The sequence below is a fragment of the Rutidosis leptorrhynchoides genome, chromosome 1 (genome assembly GCF_046630445.1).
Source record: "Rutidosis leptorrhynchoides isolate AG116_Rl617_1_P2 chromosome 1, CSIRO_AGI_Rlap_v1, whole genome shotgun sequence".
In the NCBI taxonomy this organism is placed as follows: Eukaryota; Viridiplantae; Streptophyta; class Magnoliopsida; order Asterales; family Asteraceae; genus Rutidosis; species Rutidosis leptorrhynchoides.
Window position 1 is genome coordinate 282,596,398 of NC_092333.1, and position 9,980 is coordinate 282,606,377.

Consider the following 9,980-nt stretch of genomic DNA (forward strand, 5'->3'; position numbering starts at 1 on the left):
TCAGTTTTTCATATAGAATTGTAGTAGTTGAATTGTATATTAGCTACTAAGTATGAACTTAACGGGTAGGTACTACCCGAATTTAAACTTATAAAACGCTAATATGAAGAAAAAGCTTTTATAAATGAGTTCATATTATGCTACGAAATACTATTAACTACTCTTAATATTCTGTATGATTAACTTGTTCCATTTGACTATTTTGAAGGAAATGGCACCGACTACTCGACACACCGTGAATATGAATGAAGAGGAATTCCGTACTTTTCTAGCTTCAAACATAGCCGCAGTACAGGCTGCGCTACATACCAACAATAACCTTGGATCTAGCAGTACAGGAAATCGTGTAGGATGCACCTACAAAGAATTTACTGCCTGCAAACCTTTGGAATTTGATGGAACCGAAGGACCAATCGGATTGAAACGGTGGACCGAGAAGGTCGAATCGGTGTTTGCCATAAGTAAGTGTACAGAAGAGGACAAAGTGAAGTACGCTACGCATACCTTCACAGGTTCTGCGTTAACATGGTGGAATACCTATCTAGAGCAAGTGGGACAAGACGATGCGTATGCACTACCGTGGTCAGCATTCAAGCACTTGATGAACGAGAAGTACCGTCCCAGAACCGAGGTCAATAAGCTCAAGACAGAACTTAGAGGGTTACGAACCCAAGGATTTGATATTACCACGTATGAAAGACGATTCACAGAATTGTGCCTATTGTGTCCGGGAGCATTCGAAGATGAGGAAGAGAAGATCGACGCGTTTGTGAAAGGATTACCGGAAAGAATCCAAGAAGATATAAGTTCACACGAGCCCGCCTCCATACAACAGGCATGTAGAATGGCTCACAAACTAGTGAACCAGATTGAAGAAAGAATTAAAGAACAGACTACTGAAGAGACCAATGTGAAGCAAGTCAAAAGAAAGTGGGAGGAAAACGGTGATAAGAATCACCAATACAACAACAATAGCAATTACAACAATAATCGCAACAATTATCCCAACAATCGCAACATCAATCGCAACTACAACAAACGGCCCAACAACAACAACAACAACAACAACAACAGCAACAGCAACTACAACAATCATCCCAACAACAATAATAACCGCAACAACAACAACAACAATCAGAAGCAGCTATGCCAAAGGTGTGAAAAGTATCACTCGGGGTTCTGCACCAAATTTTGCAACAAGTGTAAAAGAAATGGTCATAGCGCGGCGAAGTGTGAGGTCTACGGACCAGGGGTTAATAGAACGAAAGGAACAAATGGTGTCGGAACGAGTAATGGCGGAGCAAGTAGTGTCGGAGCAAGTTATGCCAATGTAGTTTGTTATAAATGTGGAAAACCGGGCCACATTATTAGAAATTTCCCGAACCAGGAGAACACGAATGGACAAGGCCGCGGAAGAGTTTTCAATATTAATGCGGCAGAGGTACAGGAAGACCCGGAGCTTGTTACGGGTACGTTTCTTATTGACAATAAATCTGCTTACGTTTTATTTGATTCGGGTGCGGATAGAAGCTATATGAGTAGGGGTTTTTGTGCTAAATTAAGTTGTCCATTGACGCCTTTGGATAGTAAATTTTTACTCGAATTAGCAAATGGTAAATTAATTTCAGCAGATAATATATGTCGGAATCGAGAAATTAAACTGGTTAGCGAAACATTTAAGATTGATTTGATACCAGTAGAGTTAGGGAGTTTTGATGTGATAATCGGTATGGACTGGTTGAAAGAAGTGAAAGCAGAGATCGTTTGTTACAAAAATGCAATTCGCATTATACGAGAAAAAGGAAAACCTTTAATGGTGTACGGAGAAAAGGGCAACACGAAGCTACATCTTATTAGTAATTTGAAGGCACAAAAACTAATAAGAAAAGGTTGCTATGCTGTTCTAGCACACGTCGAGAAAGTACAAACTGAAGAAAAGAGCATCAATGATGTTCCCATTGCAAAAGAATTTCCCGATGTATTTCCGAAAGAATTACCGGGATTACCCCCACATCGATCCGTTGAATTTCAAATAGATCTTGTACCAGGAGCTGCACCAAAAGCTCGTGCTCCTTACAGACTCGCACCCAGCGAGATGAAAGAACTGCAAAGCCAATTACAAGAACTTTTAGAGCGTGGTTTCATTCGACCAAGCACATCACCGTGGGGAGCTCCTGTTTTGTTTGTCAAGAAGAAAGATGGTACATTCAGGTTGTGTATCGACTACCGAGAGTTGAACAAACTTACCATCAAGAACCGCTACCCACTACCGAGAATCGACGACTTATTTGATCAACTACAAGGCTCGTCTATTTATTCAAAGATTGACTTACGTTCCGGGTATCATCAAATGCGGGTGAAAGAAGATGATATTCCAAAGACTGCTTTCAGAACACGTTACGGTCATTACGAGTTTATGGTCATGCCGTTTGGTTTAACTAATGCACCAGCTGTGTTCTTGGACCTTATGAACCGAGTGTGTGGACCATACCTTGACAAGTTTGTCATTGTTTTCATTGATGACATACTTCTTTACTCAAAGAATGACCAAGAACACGGTGAACATTTGAGAAAGGTGTTAGAAGTATTGAGGAAGGAAAAATTGAACGCTAAGTTTTCAAAGTGTGCATTTTGGTTGGAAGAAGTTCAATTCCTCGGTCACATAGTGAACAAAGAAGGTATTAAGGTGGATCCGGCAAAGATAGAAACTGTTGAAAAGTGGGAAACCCCGAAAACTTCGAAACACATACGCCAGTTTTTAGGACTAGCTGGTTACTACAGAAGGTTCATCCAAGACTTTCCCAGAATAGCAAAACCCTTGACTGCATTAACGCATAAAGGGAAGAAATTTGAATGGAATGATGAACAAGAGAAAGCGTTTCAGTTATTGAAGAAAAAGCTAACTACGGCACCTATATTGTCATTGCCTGAAGGGAATGATGATTTTGTGATTTATTGTGACGCATCAAAGCAAGGTCTCGGTTGTGTATTAATGCAACGAACGAAGGTGATTGCTTATGCGTCTAGACAATTGAAGATTCACGAACAAAATTATACGACGCATGATTTGGAATTAGGCGCGGTTGTTTTGGCATTAAAGACTTGGAGGCACTACTTATATGGGGTCAAAAGTATTATATATACCGACCACAAAAGTCTTCAACACATATTTAATCAGAAACAACTGAATATGAGGCAGCGTAGGTGGATTGAATTATTGAATGATTATGACTTTGAGATTCGTTACCACCCGGGGAAGGCAAATGTGGTAGCCGATGCCTTGAGCAGGAAGGACCGAGAACCCATTCGAGTAAAATCTATGAATATAATGATTCATAATAACCTTACTACTCAAATAAAGGAGGCGCAACAAGGAGTTTTAAAAAATGGAAATTTAAAGGATGAAATACCCAAAGGATCGGAGAAGCATCTTAATATTCGGGAAGACGGCACCCGGTATAGGGCTGAAAGGATTTGGGTACCAAAATTTGGAGATATGAGAGAAATGGTACTTAGAGAAGCTCATAAAACCAGATACTCAATACATCCTGGAACGGGAAAGATGTACAAGGATCTTAAGAAATATTTTTGGTGGCCGGGTATGAAAGCCGATGTTGCTAAATACGTAGGAGAATGTTTGACGTGTTCTAAAGTCAAAGCTGAGCATCAGAAACCATCAGGTCTACTTCAACAACCCGAAATCCCAGAATGGAAATGGGAAAACATTACCATGGATTTCATCACTAAATTGCCAAGGACTGCAAGTGGTTTTGATACTATTTGGGTAATAGTTGATCGTCTCACCAAATCAGCACACTTCCTGCCAATAAGAGAAGATGACAAGATGGAGAAGTTAGCACGACTGTATTTGAAGGAAGTCGTCTCCAGACATGGAATACCAATCTCTATTATCTCTGATAGGGATGGTAGATTTATTTCAAGATTCTGGCAGACATTACAGCAAGCATTAGGAACTCGTCTAGACATGAGTACTGCCTATCATCCACAAACTGATGGGCAGAGCGAAAGGACGATACAAACGCTTGAAGACATGCTACGAGCATGTGTTATTGATTTCGGAAACAGTTGGGATCGACATCTACCATTAGCAGAATTTTCCTACAACAACAGCTACCATTCAAGCATTGAGATGGCGCCGTTTGAAGCACTTTATGGTAGAAAGTGCAGGTCTCCAATTTGTTGGAGTGAAATGGGGGATAGACAGATTACGGGTCCGGAGATTATACAAGAAACTACCGAGAAGATCATCCAAATTCAACAACGGTTGAAAACCGCCCAAAGTCGACAAAAGAGCTACGCTGACATTAAAAGAAAAGATATAGAATTTGAAATTGGAGAGATGGTCATGCTTAAAGTTGCACCTTGGAAAGGCGTTGTTCGATTTGGTAAACGAGGGAAATTAAATCCAAGGTATATTGGACCATTCAAGATTATTGATCGTGTCGGACCAGTAGCTTACCGACTTGAGTTACCTCAACAACTCGCGGCTGTACATAACACTTTCCACGTCTCGAATTTGAAGAAATCTTTTGCTAAAGAAGATCTCACTATTCCGTTAGATGAAATCCAAATCAACGAAAAACTTCAATTCATCGAAGAACCCGTCGAAATAATGGATCGTGAGGTTAAAAGACTTAAGCAAAACAAGATACCAATTGTTAAGGTTCGATGGAATGCTCGTAGAGGACCCGAGTTCACCTGGGAGCGGGAAGATCAGATGAAGAAGAAATACCCGCATCTATTTCCAGAAGATTCGTCAACACCTTCAACAGCTTAAAATTTCGGGACGAAATTTATTTAACGGGTAGGTACTGTAGTGACCCGAACTTTTCCATGTTTATATATATTAATTGAGATTGATATTTACATGATTAAATGTTTCCAACATGTTAAGCAATCAAACTTGTTAAGACTTGATTAATTGAAATAGGTTTCATATAGACAATTGACCACCCAAGTTGACCGGTGATTCACGAACGTTAAAACTTGTAAAAAACTATATGATGACATATATATGGTTATATATATAGTTAACATGATATTATGATAAGTAAACATATCATTAATTATATTAACAATGAACTACATATGTAAAAACAAGACTACTAACTTAATGATTTTGAAACGAGACATATATGTAACGTTTATCGTTGTAACGACATTTAATGTATATATATCATATTAAGAGATATTCGTACATCATAATATCATGATAATATAATAATTTAAAATCTCTTTTGATATTATAAACATTGGGTTAACAACATTTAACAAGATCGTTAACCTAAAGGTTTCAAAACAACATTTACATGTAACGACTAACGATGACTTAACGACTCAGTTAAAATGTATATACATGTAGTGTTTTAATATGTATTCATACACTTTTGAAAGACTTCAAGACACTTATCAAAATACTTCTACTTAACAAAAATGCTTACAATTACATCCTCGTTCAGTTTCATCAACAATTCTACTCGTATGCACCCATATTCGTACTCGTACAATACACAGCTTTTAGATGTATGTACTATTGGTATATACACTCCAATGATCAGCTCTTAGCAGCCCATGTGAGTCACCTAACACATGTGGGAACCATCATTTGGCAACTAGCATGAAATATCTCATAAAATTACAAAAATATGAGTAATCATTCATGACTTATTTACATGAAAACAAAATAACATATCCTTTATATCTAATCCATACACCAACGACCAAAAACACCTACAAACACTTTCATTCTTCAATTTTCTTCATCTAATTGATCTCTCTCAAGTTCTATCTTCAAGTTCTAAGTGTTCTTCATAAATTCCAAAAGTTCTAGTTTCATAAAATCAAGAATACTTTCAAGTTTGCTAGCTCACTTCCAATCTTGTAAGGTGATCATCCAACCTCAAGAAATCTTTGTTTCTTACAGTAGGTTATCATTCTAATACAAGGTAATAATCATATTCAAACTTTGGTTCAATTTCTATAACTATAACAATCTTATTTCAAGTGATGATCTTACTTGAACTTGTTTTCGTGTCATGATTCTGCTTCAAGAACTTCGAGCCATCCAAGGATCCATTGAAGCTAGATCCATTTTTCTCTTTTCCAGTAGGTTTATCCAAGGAACTTAAGGTAGTAATGATGTTCATAACATCATTCGATTCATACATATAAAGCTATCTTATTCGAAGGTTTAAACTTGTAATCACTAGAACATAGTTTAGTTAATTCTAAACTTGTTCGCAAACAAAAGTTAATCCTTCTAACTTGACTTTTAAAATCAACTAAACACATGTTCTATATCTATATGATATGCTAACTTAATGATTTAAAACCTGGAAACACGAAAAACACCGTAAAACCGGATTTACGCCGTCGTAGTAACACCGCGGGCTGTTTTGGGTTAGTTAATTAAAAACTATGATAAACTTTGATTTAAAAGTTGTTATTCTGAGAAAAAGATTTTTATTATGAACATGAAACTATATCCAAAAATTATGGTTAAACTCAAAGTGGAAGTATGTTTTCTAAAATGGTCATCTAGACGTCGTTCTTTCGACTGAAATGACTACCTTTACAAAAACGACTTGTAACTTATTTTTCCGACTAGAAACCTATACTTTTTTGTTTAGATTCATAAAATAGAGTTCAATATGAAACCATAGCAATTTGATTCACTCAAAACGGATTTAAAATGAAGAAGTTATGGGTAAAACAAGATTGGATAATTTTTCTCATTTTAGCTACGTGAAAATTGGTAACAAATCTATTCCAACCATAACTTAATCAACTTGTATTATATATTATGTAATCTTGAGATACCATAGACACGTATACAATGTTTCGACCTATCATGTCGACACATCTATATATATTTCGGAACAACCATAGACACTCTATATGTGAATGTTGGAGTTAGCTATACAGGGTTGAGGTTGATTCCAAAATATATATAGTTTGAGTTGTGATCAATACTGAGATACGTATACACTGGGTCGTGGATTGATTCAAGATAATATTTATCGATTTATTTCTGTACATCTAGCTGTGGACAACTAGTTGTAGGTTACTAACGAGGACAGCTGACTTAATAAACTTAAAACATCAAAATATATTAAAAGTGTTGTAAATATATTTTGAACATACTTTGATATATATGTATATATTGTTATAGGTTCGTGAATCAACCAGTGGCCAAGTCTTACTTCCCGATGAAGTAAAAATCTGTGAAAGTGAGTTATAGTCCCACTTTTAAAATCTAATATTTTTGGGATGAGAATACATGCAGGTTTTATAAATGATTTACAAAATAGACACAAGTACGTGAAACTACATTCTATGGTTGAATTATCGAAATCGAATATGCCCCTTTTTATTAAGTCTGGTAATCTAAGAATTAGGGAACAGACACCCTAATTGACGCGAATCCTAAAGATAGATCTATTGGGCCTAACAAACCCCATCCAAAGTACCGGATGCTTTAGTACTTCGAAATTTATATCATATCCGAAGGGTGTCCCGGAATGATGGGGATATTCTTATATATGCATCTTGTCATTGTCGGTTACCAGGTGTTCACCATATGAATGATTTTTATCTCTATGTATGGGATGTGTATTGAAATATGAAATCTTGTGGTCTATTATTATGATTTGATATATATAGGTTAAACCTATAACTCGCCAACATTTTTGTTGACGTTTTAAGCATGTTTATTCTCAGGTGATTATTAAGAGCTTCCGCTGTCGCATACTTAAATAAGGACGAGAATTGGAGTCCATGCTTGTATGATATTGTGTAAAAACTGCATTCAAGAAACTTATTTTGTTGTAACATATTTGTATTGTAAACCATTATGTAATGGTCGTGTGTAAACAGGATATTTTAGATTATCATTATTTGATAATCTACGTAAAGCTTTTTAAACCTTTATTGATGAAATAAAGGTTATGGTTTGTTTTAAAATGAATGCAGTCTTTGAAAAACGTCTCATATAGAGGTCAAAACCTCGCAACGAAATCAATTAATATGGAACGTTTTTAATCAATAAGAACGGGACATTTCAATAGAGCTCACTTCACATATAGGTGGATTGATGGACTTGTGTATGAGTCCAATTGGCACGGTTATGCGTTTTGGTTGACCTCCTTTGACGTGGTACACGTTTTGAGTGTACGTGATCACACGTGGTTGTGATGTCGATGTTATAACCCCAATGGCGAAGGGTTGATATTGTTGTGATGTGGATAACCCCGATGTGGTGGATTTTATAATCCCGTGACCGTGGGTTTTGGTATTTGAGAAGTGAATCTCGGGTAGTGCGGATTCATGATGACTCGGGTTGTTCGGTCATCCTTTTTATGAGGTGATGGATTTCGGGTTGTGCGAATTCATTAAGGCTCGGGTAGTTCGGCTAACCTCGGTTGTTGAATTGGTAGAGAAGTGAATTTCGGGTTGTGCGAATTCACTAAGGCTCGGGTTGTTCGGCCAATGTTCTTATGAATGAGGTTAAGGGGTTAACCTTGTAGTTTGGTTACCCATTTATGTACGCGTATTTACTTATATTATTGTAACTAATCTTGCGGTTTGACTTGGTGGTACGTTAGGTATAACATTGCTTAGTTATGCTTGGATTGCGGTATGTGGCTCGTATTTGTGTGTTAGCGATGCGCATTTTATTTTATGCATATATATGTATGTAGTATATTATCATTCACTAAGCGTTAGCTTACCCTCTCGTTGTATACATTTTTATAGATTGCACGGATGTGGTGGCTCGGGTAAGCGCGGGGACTAGTGGACTTGCGTAGTTTGCTTTAGAAGACTTGCTTTTGGATTTGATTAGGATTGGGTAGCGTGTCCCCAATCCCATGCTCGGTCTATGTTTTTGTATAAACTAATGGGTCGAAATAGTCACTTATGGTATTTTGGGTCGATGTGGGCCCGGTGTCGTAAAACTCGGTTTTTATTGTGAAAAACTCTTAGTTTAAACTATTGTAATATATTGTGAAAGTGTTTTGGTTTATAAGTGTCGGGAAGCGGGTTTTCGCCCGCGTGAGTTCGAAAAACTGATCAGAATGTTTTAGTACATCTGGACGCCGTCCCAGATGTCTGGACGCCGTCCCAGTCTTAAGAGCTGGACGCCGTCCAAGCTTTTGGACGCCGTCCAGATCAACTGTTTCAGAAAAAAAAATTTGTGGCACGTTTTCGGATGGTTAACGGGTTGGGTCGTTACACTTTTGAAGTAGTGTTGGGAACTGATGCATGAGTTAGTATAATATAATGACACTTGATCAACGTGATTATATTACAGTAATTCATGCTGAGTTTCTAATGGAACGTGATGATTCACAGAACATACCATCATCATGTGCCATTTACACGACCCTTACATTCTATCTAATATCTAAACATATCAAGAAAATACTTTTTCTTGATGCTTCGGTCTTTTCCGAATATTCTGGTAATTTGTCAAATCAAGATCATGCCAATAAAATTCCCTTCTTAGAACGTTAACTATGTTCATTTCAAAATCCATACCTACGAATTCCGGACCATTAATCGCTTGAATTGTAGTCGGGAAGAGGAGACAAATGTATGGAACCCTTGAATATAAAAGAAAATATAAAGCCCGATAATAACACATAAATTACAAACCGTGTATATCAATGTTTATCGCAACATAAAGACACGAGAGGATTAATAACACTATAACCCCAAGGTAATAGTAGAAGTAAATAAAATCCTCTAGTGCTAGATGAAAGATAAGAATGACAGATATGAAGGATAAGAGTATATCAAGAATCAAAATGGGATGGAGCATATTGACGTATGTCTTAAAGTATGAATTGACGAGAAAGAATGGAAGGTGCGAGTTGTGGAAAATAAAGAAACGACGGGGTTGGATTTATAGTAAAATATCCGACAGAGAAATCAAAACCGGTGATCGCATTTAAAGCGGA